At 39.9% G+C, this 16604-nt stretch overlaps 1 protein-coding gene across 6 annotated transcripts in view; it reads left to right on the forward strand.

The window, feature by feature from the left end:
* The first annotated feature begins 9 nt into the window (after positions 1-9).
* The window catches only part of NUMA1 (nuclear mitotic apparatus protein 1), an 88600-nt gene continuing 72005 nt past the window's right edge, over positions 10-16604 (forward strand). For 2 of the 6 annotated variants that reach the window (XM_036325115.1, XM_036325116.1), the window contains exon 1: positions 10-338. The gene's annotated coding sequence lies outside the window, so the exon portion shown is untranslated. Of the gene's footprint in view, positions 339-13975; positions 14205-16604 lie in introns of those variants that run through there. The other 4 variants (XM_036325109.1, XM_036325110.1, XM_036325114.1 and 1 more) reach the window with 4 other exon arrangements.

The following is a 16604-nucleotide window of genomic DNA, read 5'->3' on the forward strand; positions in this document are numbered from 1 at the left end:
CCAGTGGCCCTCGCACTTCCTTTTCCCGGGTCCTCAAGCGTGCCCCGGCGAGCACACCAGCTCCCGGAGCCTATCAGAGCTCCGGGCGAGGGGGCGGAGCCAGCGTTTAAACTAACTGTGCGCTCACAGGGCTGGCGCGGGCCCGCGTCGAACTCGATCCGGAGGAAGAGGAGGCCGGCGGGAGCGCGCGGCCCGGTAACCGGCGCGGGCCGCGGCTGGCGTTCAGCCTCGGGGCCCCCAGGAATGCCCAGGTCTGGAGGGGTTTCTGGAGAGGCGGGTGCGAGCAGAGGGCCTCTTTCGTAACGGAGTCTGGTGGAGGAGAATCGATCCGGGGTAAGGTTTGTGAGGAGAGGGGGGGTCTGTCGGCGGGGGAGGGGCCGGGCGGCCTGTTTGGGGGCGTGTCTGTAAGATGACGTCTGAGGGCGATCTTGTGGGTGGCGGTGGGGTGGGGGGAAATGCCGGTTTCTGACGTGCTTGTGACGAGGGGGTCTTGTAATGGGAAGTCTTTGCCTGTTGTTATTAGTAATACGTAGTAGGGATAAACATTTCTGAGCAACTACGTGCCAGACACTGCGCCACACCCTTTAGATGGGTCATTTAAAAAATATTCCTAACAACCTTATAGTGTATTACAGATGGGGAAATCTGAGGTTTAGCTCGGCCAGGGCTACCTAGCTAGTCCGTGGTGGGCTGTGCTGGGGCTTGGGGGGCTGGGCCTCAATGAGGACGGGAGGGGAGGAAAGAGGCTTGTGTGGGGGTGCAGGTTGTCTTGGACCAGCCACTTTATTTTAAGCGTCACTTCTCATGTATGTAAACAGCGAATTTACCTGCGTTTCCTACTTCCTGGGGTGGTTTTAAGGGTCAAGGCAGGCACGGTGTTTAGTGGAAGCGTGTTGGAGAGTGCAGGTTTGTGACTGCAAAGTGCCTGCGCGAAGGCTGTGCGTGGGAAGGAGCCCTCTGGGCGCCTCTCACTTCACCCCGCGGCAGCAGTGTTCATCCGCGTCCTCAGAGTGTCCGCCTGTTGCCCTTCTAGGTAGTGTCCTCTGTCCCGGTATCCTCATGCCTATGCGATACGAAACGTTGGCATGGTCATTACTTACTTTGAAATGAATGAGCTTTTTGAGGCCGAAAGGGGATAGGAGCCTGGCCTTTCTATCTTCATTCAGTGGCGTTTGGACCTCTGTATTATGCTCTCCTCTTGCCTGGAATGGAACTGCTTCCTGGCAGTGTTATAATATTTACCTGCTTTAATGCAGGCTTTGCTCTCTGGTGTCTGTTGCCTAGTCTTGTATTGCCAAAGTTATGGGTTATCAGATGTGTAACTGTGTGTGTGGGCAGAAACCTTCGATGGGAAGGGAATTGTGGAGATCTGTACTGAGGTGAATAGAAGGGAATCTGGAGGGAATGTTCAGATCACATCAAGGAGCTTTCAGTCAGCAGGGGTGAGTGTGCGTTCCCTCTTTTTCCGTTTCAGCGTGGTATTTATTTCCTCTTGTAGAGGAAGAGGCACATTACTTAGGAGGCCCAAGTGGAAGCAAATGATGAATCTTAATCTAAAGCCAAAAGCTCCACTCCCCCACAAACTAAAAGATATTGTCCCAAAGCTCACATAAACATTTCTATTTAGAATGTTTTTTGTTTTTATTTATTTATGGAATATGGGAGTGGGAAGAATGCCTAAGAAGTAAGACTGGAGTTCTAGAACTGTTGGGATAGGGACAAAGCCCTGCCTCAGATGGCCAAACAGAGCTGCTGAGGGAATGTTTTGTGTCTAATTGATAAAACCCTATCTATGGTCAGTAGGTATCTTAGGGGTCATTTATTTCAGCCACTTGCCTCCTGTACACGAAAAATATTAACAGGTGTTATCTATATAAAAAATAAGCACTTCTATAAATGAAACTAGGTGTTCCCAAAGGCAGTCAACACCAATGTTTAACAATTCTAATTAGTAATAATTACTGTTTTGTGCTGTCAGTGATTCATTTTACCTGTATATATTTACTCTTTTTTTCTTCTTTTCTGGTTTTATTTTTTATTTTTATTTTTATTTTTTATTTTTTTTTAGAGAAAAAGGGAGAGGGAGAGAGAGAAACATTGATGAAACAGATATCAATTGGCTGCCTCCTGCATGCCCCCTACTGGAGATCGAGCCTTCAACCCAGCGCATGTGCCCTTACTGGGAATCAAACCAGTGACCTTTTGGTGCATGGGATGATGCTCAACCAACTGAGCCACACTGGCTAGGGCTACATTTATTTTTTTCACCACTCTTTGTTGTGAGTTATTTATTTCTTTTGTGTCAAACAGATAGATATGACCTTCATGTGTTTTCTTTGATGAGGGTCTGTTGTTGATAAACACTCATTGTTGGAATATATCTTTACTTCCTCTTCAGTCTTGATTGATAATTTAGCTGGGTATTAGGTTTCCAATTATTTTCTCTGAGCACTTTGAAAATGTTATTCCACTGAAATTCTGGCTTTTACTCTTGAAAACTATGCTGACAGTTTATTACTTCATTGTAGGTAACTTGCCTTTTTTTCTGAATATTTAAAAGATTTTTTTTTTTGTCATTTGTGTTCTGTAGTTTCAATACAGGGTGTGGATTTAATTTTATCCTATTGGAAGTTTATAGTGATTCTTCAAACTGAGTTTTCATATCTTTCATCAGTTTTGTAAAAATTCCCCATCATTATCTCTTTAAATAGTGCCTCTCATATTTAACTTAAATTAAACCTCCTTATTCTGTCCTCCACATCTCTTACTCTTTCATAATTTTCATCTCTATATTTCTATAACCTTTATCTTTGCATGCTGATTTACTCTTCAGCTAGATTTAATTTGTTTTTTGAGTTCTTATTTTTATTTTTAGACATATTCTTTGGTTCATTTTCAAATCTACCTGTTTTTTTATGGTATCTTTGTTTTTAATTCATTTTATGTTATAATAATTTAAAATAAATTTAAATTATAGTCTCTGTCATATTGTTCAATTATCTAAATTTTTTAGAGTTATAATCCTGCCATTTGTTGTAACCAATTCTTGCTCATAATAAATTATTTCCTCAAGTATTTTGTAATTGTGGTAAGCTCGTATTCAGAGGTGCAGCATCTACGATAATTTTATGTAGTGTGTGTTGAGGTCAGTTCTCCCAAGAGTAGTTTTTTAAAAAAAATATATTTTATTGATTTTTTACAGAGAGGAAGGGAGAGGGATAGAGAGTTAGAAACATCGATGAGAGAGAGAAACATCGACCAGCTGCCTCCTGCACAGCCCCCACTGGGGATGTGCCCGCAACCAAGGTACATGCCCTTAACGGGAATTGAACCCGGGACCCTTCAGTCCGCAGGCTGACGCTCTATCTACTGAGCCAAACTGGTCAGGGCCCAAGAGTAGTTTTTTTTTTTTTTTTTTTAAATCAGCTTTGCTTAGGTGTAATTTATGTTAATTAACTTTAAAGGAAAAAGAGTTTTGACAAAGGTGTACACCTAGAAGAAGGCACTGCCTTCAATAGTTAAGATTGCTTGAAAACTGCAAAGACTGAAAAACAAAATCCAATTTACTAGTAAGTCTTACAACAAGCAATGGGGAATTTATGAAGTTGCAAAAATTCTTTAAAGCTATCACTAATTGTACTGAAAAATCTAGCCATATCAATTTAGGCCCGAAAAAGAAAGAAAAGGCATCGAAATTGGAAAGGAAGAAGTAAAATGATCTCTGTTTACATATTATATGACCTTATATACAGAAAACTCTGAAGATTCCACAAAAAAACTGCTAAAACTAATAAATTCAGCAAAGTAGCAGGATACAGTGTCAAAACACAAAAATCAGTTGCATTTCTATACACTAACAATGAACAATCTGAAAATGAAATTACATGAACAATTCCATTTCCAATAGCATAAAAAATAATAAATATTTAGAAATTAACCAAAAAGGTGAAAGATTTATATAGTGAAAACTCCAAAGCATTGCTGAAATTAAAGAAGACAAATAGAAGTACATTTTATGTTCATGAATTGAAAGATATATATTATTAAGATGTCAATACTACCTACAGTTTACTCTTATTTGTTAGCTGCGTCCTGATTCTCTGAGGAGAGGGTGTTGCCTGATGCTCGTGGTATCAAACCAATCCCTATCAAAATCCTAGCAGGGTTTTTTTGTTTTGTTTTGTTTTGTTTTTTTTGCAGAAGTAGAAAAACCCATACTAAAATTTATATGAAATCTCAACATACCCCAAATAGCAAACACATTGAAAAAGAACAAAGCTGGAGGACTCACAATCCCTGATTTCAAAACTTACTAGAAAGTAGCAATAGTTAACACTGTGTGGTACTAGTATAAAAATAGACATATTCAACAATAGAAAAAAATAGAGAACCCAGAAATAAACCCTCTAAAACAGGTGGGGAAATCTTTTTTTCTACCAAGGGCTATTTAGATATTTGTAACATTATTTGTGGGCCATACAAAATTATCAACTTAAAAATTAGCCTGCTATATTGAGTCAAACACTTAATTTACTCACCCCTAATGCCTTGGCAGGGCCAGACCAAATGATTTCATGGGCCTTATGTGGCCCATGGCCTGGATGTTCCCCACCTGCTCTAAAATATGGTCAAATGATTTTTGATAAGGGTTTCAAGACCTTCAGTGGGGAAAGGACAGTTTTTTCAAAAAATAGTGCTGGGAAAACTGGATATTCACATGGAAAAGAATAAAGTTGGACCCTCACCTAACACCATATATAAAAGTTAACTAGCCCTAGCTGATTTGGCTCAGTGTATAAAGTGTCAACCTGTAGACTCAAGGGTCTCAGGTTCGATTCTAGTCAAGGGCACATGTCCAGGTTGTGGGCTCGATCCCCATTGGGGAGCATGCAGGAGGCAGCCAATTGATGATTTTCTCTCATCATTGATGTTTCTATCTCTCTCTCCCTCTTCCTTCCTCCCTGAAATTAATAAAAATATATAAAAAAATAAAAGTTAACTAAATTGGACCAAAGACCTAACTGTAAGACTTAAAATTATAAAACTCTTAAAACATATGATAGAAGCTTCATAACATTGGATTTGGTAATGATATTTTGGATATAACGTCAAAGGCAGAAACCGCAAAAGAAATAACAGACACACTGGACTTTATGAAAATATTTTAAAAATTGTGCATCAAAAGACACGCAACATGATAAAAAGGCAACCTATAGAATGGGAGGAAATATTTGCAAATTATATATCTGATAAGGGATTAATATCCAGAATATATAGAGAAGTTCTAAAACTAAACAATAAAAAACCAAACAAAATTATCAACTTAAAAATTAGCCTATTATATTTGTATATCTAATTCAAAAATGGCAAAGGACATTAATAGACATTTCTCCAAGAAAGATACACAGATGGCCAATAAGCATATGAAAAATTCTCAATATCACTAATCATTAGAGAATTACGAATTAAAAACTACAGTGAGCGAGCCCTTGCCGGTTGCTCACTGGTTAGAGCGTTAGCTTGTGCACCAAAGGGTCGCGGGTTTGAGTTCCAGTCAAGGATATGTACCTCGGTTGCAGGCCCCTGGCCCCTGTCAGGGTGTGTGCAGGAGGCAACCAATCCATGTGTCTCTCACATCAATGTTTCTCTCTCTCTTTTTCTCCCCCCCTTCCTTCCACTTTCTCTAAAAAATTAACGGAAAAGTATCCTCTGGTAAGGATTAACAAAATAAACAAAACTACAGTGAAATCTATCTCATACCCATTATGATGGTTACTAGGATGTAGAGAAATTGGAACCTTTGTGCACTGTTGGTGGGATTGTAAAATAGAATAGCCACTGTGTACAACAGTATGGTGGTGCCTCAAAATTTAAAACGAGATCTACTATGTGATCCCACAATTCCACTTCTAGGTATATTCCCCTCTCAAAGCTGAAAGCAGAGTCTCAAAGAGATATTTGTATACCTATGTTCATAGCAACATTACTTACAGTAACTAAAACATGGAAGCAACGTGTGCCCATCAACTGATGAATAGATAAGCAAAATGTGGTGTATACATACAGTGAAATGTTATTTAACCTTAAAAAAGAAAAGAAATTCTGACATATGCTGTAAGATGGATGAACCTTGAAGACATTACGTTAAGTGAAATAAGTCAGTCATAAAAGTACAAATGAATAATTCCACTTATAAGAGTTACCTCGAGTAGTCAAAAATCACAGAAATAGAAAATAGAATGGTGTTTTCTAGGGACTGGGAGAGTGGAGAATGAGGAATTATTATTTAGTGGGTATACAATTTCAGTTTTACAAGATGAAAAGATTAAGAGAGATGGATGGTGATGATGGTTGTACAATATTATGAAGGTATTTAATACCACTAAACTGTGCACTTAAAAAATATTAATATGGTAGACCTGGCCAGGTAGCTCAGTTGGTTAGAATGTCATCCCGATATGCCAAGGTTTAGGGTTCCATTCATGGTCAGGGCACATACAAGAGACAATCAATGAATGCATAAATAAGTGGACATCAAATCCCTCCTCTTCCCCTTTCCTTTCCCCCAACTCAATTAAAAATATTAATATGGTAAATTTGTTATGTGTGTTTTACCACAATTAAAAAATTGAAACTAAAAGAAAAGATATAGAGCATCTTCATCACTCCCAAAAGTTTCTTCATACCTCTTTACAGTACATCTTTTCCTCACCTAGGCCCCAGAAACCACTGTAGATTAATTTGCATGTTCTAGAATTTTATATAAGTCAAATCATACAGTTTTGTATCTGTTTTTCTTTTTATACAGTATGTACTCTTGAATCTGGTTTCTTTTATGTACTATAATGCATTTGAGATTTATCTATTTAGTTGCATATAACAGTAATTTACCTTCTATTGCTAAGCAGTAATCTGTTGTATGGCTATATCACACAATATTGTTATATTGTTCACTGTTGATGAACTTTTGGGTTGTTTTTCGCTTCTTGCTATTGTGAATAAAGTTGCTGTGGGTATCCATGTACAAATTTTTGAGTAGATATACTATATTTTCCTGTCTTTTCATATTGAATGTCTGGGTCATATTACAGATGAATGTCCACTTTTTAAAGAAATTGCCAGTTTTCCAAAGTGGTTGTACCATTTTATGTTCCCATAGTAGTATGAGAGTTCCAGTTGCTTCATGCTCTTACCAACACACTTGGTATTGTCAGTCTTTTTAGTTTGAGCCATTTTCATGGAGGTGTAGTAGTTTCTCACTGTGGTTCTAATTTACATTTTCCTGATGACTGATGATGTTAAACATCTTTCCTATATTATTGGCCATTTGTTTATTTTCTGGAGCAATTTTGTGTGTACTTCTGTTGGGCACTCAAGGCTATTGGCAATCTGGGACCAAAATGTAATTTTTTTCTTACCTGTAAATTTCCAGGGCTCAAGCTTAGTATAAATTTTAACTTCCAATCCATCTCATGTACACACCTATGGTTTTGAATTCCTAGATTTTTTTTCCTCCCACTTTGCTAGGTAACCTTGGCAAGAATCCTTATTTCCTTGTGGAGAGATATTTTCCCTAATCTATCTTTTTTAAAATATGTTTTTTTTGTTTTTTTTAATTGATTTCAGAGAGGAAGGGAGAGGGAGAGAGAGAGAAACATCAGTGATGAGAGAGAATCTTTGATTGACTGCTTTCTGCATGCCCCAGTTGGGATCGAGCCTGCAACCCAAACATGTGCCTTGACAAGGAATCAAACCATGACCTACTGGTTCATAGGTAGATGCTCAACCACTGAGCCACACCAGCTGGACTCCCTGGTCTTTATTTTTACTGTAGGTATCAGCCTTTATTCAGGGATCTCAGTTGCTTTTTGAGGACTCAAGATCTGTCTCCTGGACTATGAACAGTTCATAAATACGTTATACTGCTATGAAAGTTATGCCATCAGCTCACTAATACAGTTTTCAGCTTTTTTATTTCTGGTTCCTGGGATTTCCCTTACTTTCTTGTGACTCAATTTATATATCAGTTAGGATCCAATAAGAAAACAGAAATCACATGTAGCTATTTTATGAGATTTTAAAAATTATTATTGACTAGAGGCCTGGTGCACGAAATTCATGCACGGTTAGGGTCCCTAGGCCTGGCTGGCAATCAGGGCTGATTGGGGGCTGCCTTCATTCCGCACCGCCCCCTGGTGGTCAGCACACGTCATAGCGAGTGGTTGAACTCCTGATTGGTCAAACACCCAAGGGGACAATTTGCATATTAGCCTTTTATTATATAGGATTTTTAGAGAGAGAGGATGGGAGAGGGATAGAGAGGTAGAAACATTGATGAGAGAGAAACATCACGATTGCCTACTTCCTGCACACCCCACACCTGGGACCAAACCTGCAACCTGGGCATGTGTTCTGACTGGGAATCTAACCATGATCTCTTGGTTCCTGGGTCGACGCTCACCCACTGTGCCACACCAGCAGGGCACACATGTAGCTATTTTAATAGAATGAATTCAGTCAAGGGAATTAGTTTAAACTCTTGTAGGAGGTTGCAAAAGCCAAAAGGGAGTCTTAAACTAACTTTTTGATATAACTGCACGAAGCAGTTACCTATTAGGACTGAAAAACAAAGGGAGGAAAAAAGTTGAGGCTATCAGAACCTAGGAGTCTGGAGGGATCTGGTGTTAACTGTGCCCTGATTCTCTGAGGAGAGGGGGTTGCCTGGTGCTGCTGGTATCTCAGGGAGCTCACAGGAGGGGCCCGGAGGAGTCAGGTTTGGTTGAGCCCTGTCCAACTAGTATTGATGCCTCTGAAGGGCACAATGAAGCTGGTTCTGGGAGTTTAGAAAGAGCCAGGAGGACCCAACAGCTGTTGTCAAGAAACAGCAAGCCATGCTCTAAAAAGGAAGGAACTCTTACCATTTGCAACGTCATGGATGGAACTGGAGAACATTATGCTAAGTGAAATAAGCCAGTCAATGAAGGAAAAATACCACATGATCTCACTCATTCATGGATAATAGAGACCATTATAAACTTTTGAACAATAATAGATACAGAGGCAGAGCTGCCTCAAACAGATTGTCAAACTGCAGCAGGAAGGCCGGGGAGGGTTGGGGGGCAGGAGGTAGGGGGGTAAGAGATCAACTAAAGGACTTGTATGCATGCATATAAGCATAACCAGTGGACATAAGACATTGGGGGATAGGGGAGGCTAGGGGACTGTCTAGGGCGGGGGGATAAAATGGACACATATGTAATACCCTTTGTAATACTTTAAGCAATAAAAAAAAATAAATAAATAAAAATAAATAAAAAATAAAGAAAAAAAAAGAAACAGCAAGCCACAGGAGGAAGTCCTCTGTAGCTTCCTCCTGCCTTCCGTTTTCCCTTTAGTACTCCTATTTACAGAACCTAACCAGGAGCCCCAGCTGGCAAAGGTGAAATGGAATTGGTGGAGTCCAAACCCTAGTATCACAGAGCAGAGCATAACAGGGTAAGTGTCAACCTGAGAGAGAAGAACTTACTGGCACAGTCTAAAAGGATGCTTATTATATTTTCTAAGCATTATTATATTTGCAGCCATATTTAGTAGGAACATTTTTGGGTTATCTGGTTCCTTATACTACAGTCAGTAATAGCAGTAGCTAACTTTTTTTTCCCCCATCATATATTGTGAGTCAGGAACTGTTCTAAGCATTTTACATGAACTGCTTCACAAAGCTCTATGAGGTAAGTATTATTATTACTATCCCCTTTAATGGGCAAGGAAATGGAGTAATCTACCCAAAGCCATATACAGTTTGTAAAGTGGTGGAGTTGGTGTTTTAGTCCAAGAATTCTGTTACAGAATCCACATTTTTAAGGTCTTTATTATTCTGAAAGTTCTTCCCTATGTCAAAGCAAAATCTGTCTTCCTATAGCTTCCACTCACTAGTTCTAGTTTTGCCTTCTTGGAGGACACAAAGTTTTTTTCTTTATTTGTGTGATAAAAATGCCTGTATTTGAAAAAAGATTTTCATGTTCTCCCCGGTGTGATATATGTAGTTCTTCCCTCACATTTGCCACAGTATGACTTTCAGATCCTTCACTAAGATTGTCATTCTTGCCGAACCGGTTTGGCTCAGTGGGTAGAGCGTCGGCCTGCGGACTCGAGGGTCCCAGGTTCGATTCCGGTCAAGGGCATGTATGTTGGTCTGGGGATGTGCAGGAGGCAGCTGATCAATCTCTCTCATCAATGTTTCTGACTTTCTATCCCTCTCCCTTCTTCTCTGTAAAAAATCAATAAAATATATTTTAAAAAAAAATTGTCATTCTTCTCTGCATGTACTCTGACTTTGCCTTTCAAAGGTGGTCACACATGGTTGCTCACTCCATCTGAACCTGAGTAGCAAAACAAGCATTGGTGTCTTGGGGAGCTCTGTCAGATTCATGGTTCATTGAGAGTATACATATATAGTAACAACCTCCTCTACCTCCCATTATAGGCAGCCTTTTTTCCCCTTAAGGCAACCTTTTGGTTTAATATGACCTGCTATACCAGGTATCCACTATTCTATGTTAGTTTGGTTGATTTCTTTTATTTGTAATGTAGGGATTTATATTTAGTCCTGTTAACTTGTATCTTGTTATTTTGATACTACCAAACCTGTTAAGATCTTTTTGCCAGATCAAATCTAAAAACATTTTATTTCTTGTCCTTCACAGTTTAGAATTCCAAAGCTCAGCAATCAGGCCTTATATGTTTTCATTCTGTCTTTGGTAAAAAATGCTGAACATGGTAGGTTTTAGAAGCAAGCTTGATGTTATCCCACTATAGCTCTTAGTCCAGTTAATGAAGATTTGGGTGAAATAGTTTTTGTGGGTTTTTTAAAAAATATATTTTAATGATTTTCTACAGAGAGGAAAGGAGAGTGATAGAGAGCCAGAAACATCAATGAGAGAGAAACATCGATCAGCTGCCTCCTGCATGCCCCCCACTGGGGATGTGCCCGCGACCAAGGTACATGCCCTTGACCGGAATCGAACCCGGGACCCTTGAGTCTGCAGGCCGACGATCTATCCACTGAGCCAAACCGGTTCTGGCGGGGGGAGCAGGGGGAGGGGGAAATAGTTTTGACTATTCCTTCTGCTAAATTAGGGGAGGACTTACCTGGCAAGGGCAGTATCTAGGCCAGTGATGGCGAACCTATGACACGCATGTTAGAGGTGATGCACGAACTCATTTTTTTGGTTGATTTTTCTTTGTAAATGGCATTTAAATATATAAAATAAATATCAAAAATATAAGTCTTTGTTTTACTATGGTTGCAAATATCAAGAAATTTCTATATGTGACACGGCACCAGAGTTAAGTTAGGGTTTTTCAAAATGCTGACACGCTGAGCTCAAAAGGTTCGCCATTACTGATCTAGGCTGTCAGTGAGGGAAGGAGAGAGTCAAGGTTAAGGCTTAGCCATTGGGTAGTCATTCATCCTAATAAGGGACCACTTGGTTGAAGTAAAATGATTTAGTTGTAGAAGGGAGAGAGGGCATATTGCACAGCATGCTCCTGGGTTGAGACCTCTGTTGGTAGCTGTGGCAGCTGCCCTTTCTGTCCTATTTCAGGGCCAATGTCTTTGAAGACAGTGCAGGAAATGCCATTGATTTAGCCTTGTAGATTTCTTCTGCCTATTGTAGCTGAGGACTGGTTTATGTGGTGAGGAGTAAAGACCGCATATGTTTCAGGCATATTTATTTGACCACTTGGGTACTTTCCTGTGACTGGCCAGAGACACTTGTTTTACAGGCTGTCAGGTGTTTGTGATCCCAGCTCTTGGTCCTGTGTGTGGGTAGCAATTGCTTTCTGCCCTGTAAGTGGTCATTTGTCGAGTGACCTCAGTGATGAGGTGAGGTAATAATAGCTTTGATTGCCTTCTTTTCTATCTTTCCCGTGGTGTGACGATGTAAGTTTGGGGGAACCTCTTGTTCCCTAAGAGTGTGCCACTGCACCCCTGATCAACTGTTGCAAAGTGGACTTTGTCCAGTTGCTGACTTCCAAAGCCCAGTTTCCTTAGACAGTGATCAACTATGTAATGTAATGAGTGCCTATTATATCTCTCACAGAGATGACTATGTAGAGAGTTATATAGTACAGGATTTCCCTCCTTAACAGCTGTTAAAAACTACAGAGACTTTATAGGAATAACGTACAAATATTTATATACTCATGTATATTTAAACATACTGATAATTTACAAAAATAATGTAACATACATACTCTTCACCTAGATTCACCAGTTGTTAACATTTTGCCAAATTTGCTCTCTATCCTTCATTTTATGAACCTTTTGACTGTTAGATATGAATATCATGTTACTTCATCCTAAGCACTTCAGTAACTATTTCCTAAAAACCAAAATATGTTCTATATAACCACAATACAATTAGCACCCAAGGAAATTTAATACTGATTCAATACATCCAGTATATAGTAATTGTTTAGATTTCTCAAGTTTTCCTAATGATGTCTTTCATAGATTTTTTTTCCAATTCAGCTTTGATTGAAGGATCAGTTGTCAAGATTTTGTCATGCCACCCTGACCGGTTTGGCTCAGTGGATAGAGCATCGGCCTGCAGACTGAAGGGTTCCAGGTTCGATTCCAGTCAAGGGCATGTACCTTGGTTGCGGGCACATCCCCAGTAGGGGGTGTGCAGGAGGCAGCTGATCGATGTTTCTCACTCTCTGTCCCTCTCCCTTCCTCTCTGTAAAAAATCAATAAAATATATTTAAAAAAAAAGATTTTGTCATGCCTCTACTCTCCTTTAACCTTGAACAGTTCTTTAATCTCTTACTCTTAAATACCTTTTTGTTTATCATAGCATTGACATTTTTGAAGACTTCAAGTTAGATTTTTGCAGAATGTCCCTTAATTTGGGTTTGTATGATTGTTTCCTCTTGATTAGATTCAGGCTAAACCTTTTTGGTAGAGCTAATTAGACTAATAAGTAGTTTGATTAGTGAAGCTAAGAAACACATGGAATCAGTATTCAGTTTTGCATGACAGTGTGTAATTTAGTATTCGATTGCGTTGTCTAACTGTAAGCCGTATGGGAATTAAGAGGGAACTCAGTAGGACCTGGAGTAACTAGGGATGACTTTGGCAGGCAGGTGGACAGAATTTGAGGTAGTTGCAATATGGTTAGATAAGCCACTCTTTGGGCTTCCCATCCCACTTTTAAGGTCATATATCATGAAAATGGAATTTCTTCTTCAGAGCTTAAAGCTGTGTATTTTCCATAGTGTTTGTACTATTTGGAAGCCTAATATTTTAGAGCTCTTTCTTCAGACAGGCCTAGAGAATTCCCAGCATTTTGCCAGCTGTCTAATGTGGAGGAAGCTAGAAAGAGTATTGATAACTACTTAAAATGTGATTGCAATGCTCACAGTGAAATATTACATAAGTATTTGACTTAAAATATTTAATTTCCTTTAGGTGGGGGCAGCACTGTGTTGTTCTACCATATGCTTCACTGGAGCATTTATTTCTGTTACCTGCCTAAGTCCTGAAGGTGTTTGAATTTAACACTGCTGGATAACTGAAGGCATGGAATGAGAAAGGGCTTGGCTCATGCCAAGAGAAGTGGGAAGACTGGCTTAATCAGTTCAGAGTGTACACTGGAATAATGGGAAATAAGGTTGAATAAATGACTTGAGGCCATGTAATGGAGGACTTGGAATATTAAGCCAAAGAATTTAGATCTGATGCTTTAGGCAGAAGAAAACCATGGCAAGTTTTTGTTAGGAGAAACACCCTAGAAATGAGAATGGTATGGAGTCTCCTGAACAGGGACCTTTCCTGCTTCACAGACCAGAATTCTAATAGGGCAGGGCCTCCCAAGTGTTGACCAGGGGTGGGTGTGGTTTGTCAGTCTTGCCAGAGGAGGCCAGAATTTCTGCCCCAGTGACTCTTCCTGCTTTGCCACTGACTCACCCATTGACCTGGGCTGTGTGGCTTCCCTTCCGGTTGCTGTCTGAGCTGCAGAACGCTGGGGCTGCCTGGGATGATGTGAGACTGAGCTGACCAACAGTGGGTGGAATGGGGGAATGAACAAGCCTTCCTGTCCCTTTGCCCCTTCTCTGGGTAAAGGCTAATTCTAAGCCAGATCACTTTCTTCCGAGCCAGGGATCACTTTCTTCCGAGCTTGCGGAAGCTCCACTAGGAGGTAAGTCAAGATGGTTCCTGCCCTCTGCTTTTTCATACGTCAGCTTTTTCTTGAACAGGAACTCTACTCCATACTCCCCCTGCTCTGTTCTGGATTCTTCATAGTAACCTTCTTTCAATTACTTGAGGCAAATGGGTTATTGCAGAGAGGTAGGCAAGAGGTTTAATAAACATATTCTCCTATCTGTGGGGGGAGTGTCCAAAGGTTTCACCGATCCCTAGTCTGAGATAGAGTACCCAGAACTCCTGTGAACTAAACAGTGGCTCATACCCCTAAGGCAACTGCACAGAGGTCCTGGTCATAAACCATTGTTTCTCAGCTGCTGGGTTTCAGAACCATTCTTGGTGTGTTTTAGTGCCCCCAGGGATCTCCTTTCCCTTTGAAAGAAAACAGTGAGGAACAGGGAAGGGGAGAGGTGTATGGATTGGGATATGTAGGTTATGGTGAGAGTCAGGGTGACTGGATTTCTAGTTCTGACTGTTACTAATCAGCTGTGTGACCAGAGAAAAATTGCCTAACCTTAGTGGAAAACTAGAGTTTTCTCATATGTAAAAATGAGCAGTTTGGATGATATGATCTAGAAGATTTCTTCCAGCCAAAATTTATGATTATATAATGTGTGATTGTAAAGTAATAAAATAATTTACTTTTAACACATGGGATATATTGCACATATCTTTTCCCTTTCATTGTAATTGTGGAACAGTTACAGTATTTGTAAGTGTGGCCCCTCCAAGTAATTGTGTTCTCAACTTTTACGTTTATTCTGGTGATGCTGTCAGTGCTCAGAACATTTTTGGCTTCTAAGCCATTTTTTTGAATATCCTCAAAAGTAACAAATCTTTACTCTTGCTTGGTGGATTTAATTTTTAGAAACAGCCAGAAGATACTGTGAGAGTCAAACAAGGCAATACCTGTTTTGGTGAATGGGGTGTGTGACACTTTTTGTGTCTGTCTCACATGGAGTAGGTTTTAAAGGCAGTTCTCAAAGAGTGTTTCATAAATATTTTTTAATTGATTTTTTTACAGAGAGGAAGGGAGAGGGATAGAGAGTTAGAAACATCGATGAGAGAGAAACTGATCAGCTGCCTCCTGCCCACCTCCTACTGGGCATGTGCCCACAACCAAGGAACATGCCCTTGACCGGAATCAAACCTGGGACCCTTCAGTCTGCAGGCCGATGCTCTATCCACTGAGCCAAACTGGTTAGGGCATTTTTGTTTTTGTTTTAATTTTTATTTTATTTATTTATTGTTTTATTGCTTAAAGTATTACAAAGAGTATTACATATGTCTCCTTTCCCCCCTCCCCCGCCCTTGACAAGCCCCTGGCCTCCCCTACCCCCCCAGTGTCTTATGTCCATTGGTTATGCTTATATGCATGCATACAAGTCCTTCGGTTGATCTCTTACCCGCCCCCTCCTGCCCCCCAACCCTCCCCGGCCTTCCCGCTGTAGTTTGACAGTTTGTTCGAGGCAGCTCTGCCTCTGTATCTATTTTTGTTCATACGTTTATAATGGTCTTTATTATCCATAAATGAGTGAGATCATGTGGTATTTTTCCTTCATTGACTGGCTTATTTCACTTAGCATAATGCCCTCCAGTTCCATCGATGCTGTTGCAAATGGTAAGAGTTCCTTTTTTACAGCAGCATAGTATTCCATTGTGTAGATGTACCACAGTTTTCTAATCTGTTCATCTACTGATGGGCACTTAGGCTGTTTCCAGATCTTAGCTATGGTGAATTGTGCTGCTAAGAACATAGGGATGCATATATCCTTTCTGATTGGTGTTTCTGGTTTCTTGGGATATATTCCTAGATGTGGGATCACAGGGTCAAATGGGAGTTCCATTTTTAGTTTTTTGAGGAAACTCCATACTGTCTTCCATAGTGGCTGCACCAGTCTGCATTCCCACCAGCAGTGCACGAGTGTTGCTTTTTCTCCACATCCTCTCCAGCACTTGTCATTTGTTGATTTGTTGATGATAGCCAGTCTGACAGGTGTGAGATGGTACCTCATTGTTGTTTTGATTTGCATCTCTCGGATGATTAGTGACTTTGAGCATGTTTTCATATGTCTCTTGGCTTTCTGAATGTCCTCTTTTGAAAGGTGTCTATTTAGTTAGGTCCTTTGCCCATTTTTTGATTGGATTGTTTATCTTCCTTTTGTTAAGTTGTATGAGTTTAGGGCATTTTTTGTGTGTTTTTTTAGTAAATATTTCTAGCAATGGTAATATGTTAAAATAAGTAAATAGCTTCCTAAAGAGACTATTTTGATTACATTTTTAATTTGATTTAATAATACTGGAAATGTTTGTTTTGAAAAGTGTCACTTCGGTTATAGTCACTGTGTATGTGCTTGCTTCTAGATCAAGGTAATTAAATAGTAGAGAAAATTAG

The sequence above is a fragment of the Myotis myotis genome, unplaced genomic scaffold, assembly GCF_014108235.1.
Source record: "Myotis myotis isolate mMyoMyo1 unplaced genomic scaffold, mMyoMyo1.p scaffold_m19_p_10, whole genome shotgun sequence".
NCBI classification, from domain to species: Eukaryota; Metazoa; Chordata; class Mammalia; order Chiroptera; family Vespertilionidae; genus Myotis; species Myotis myotis.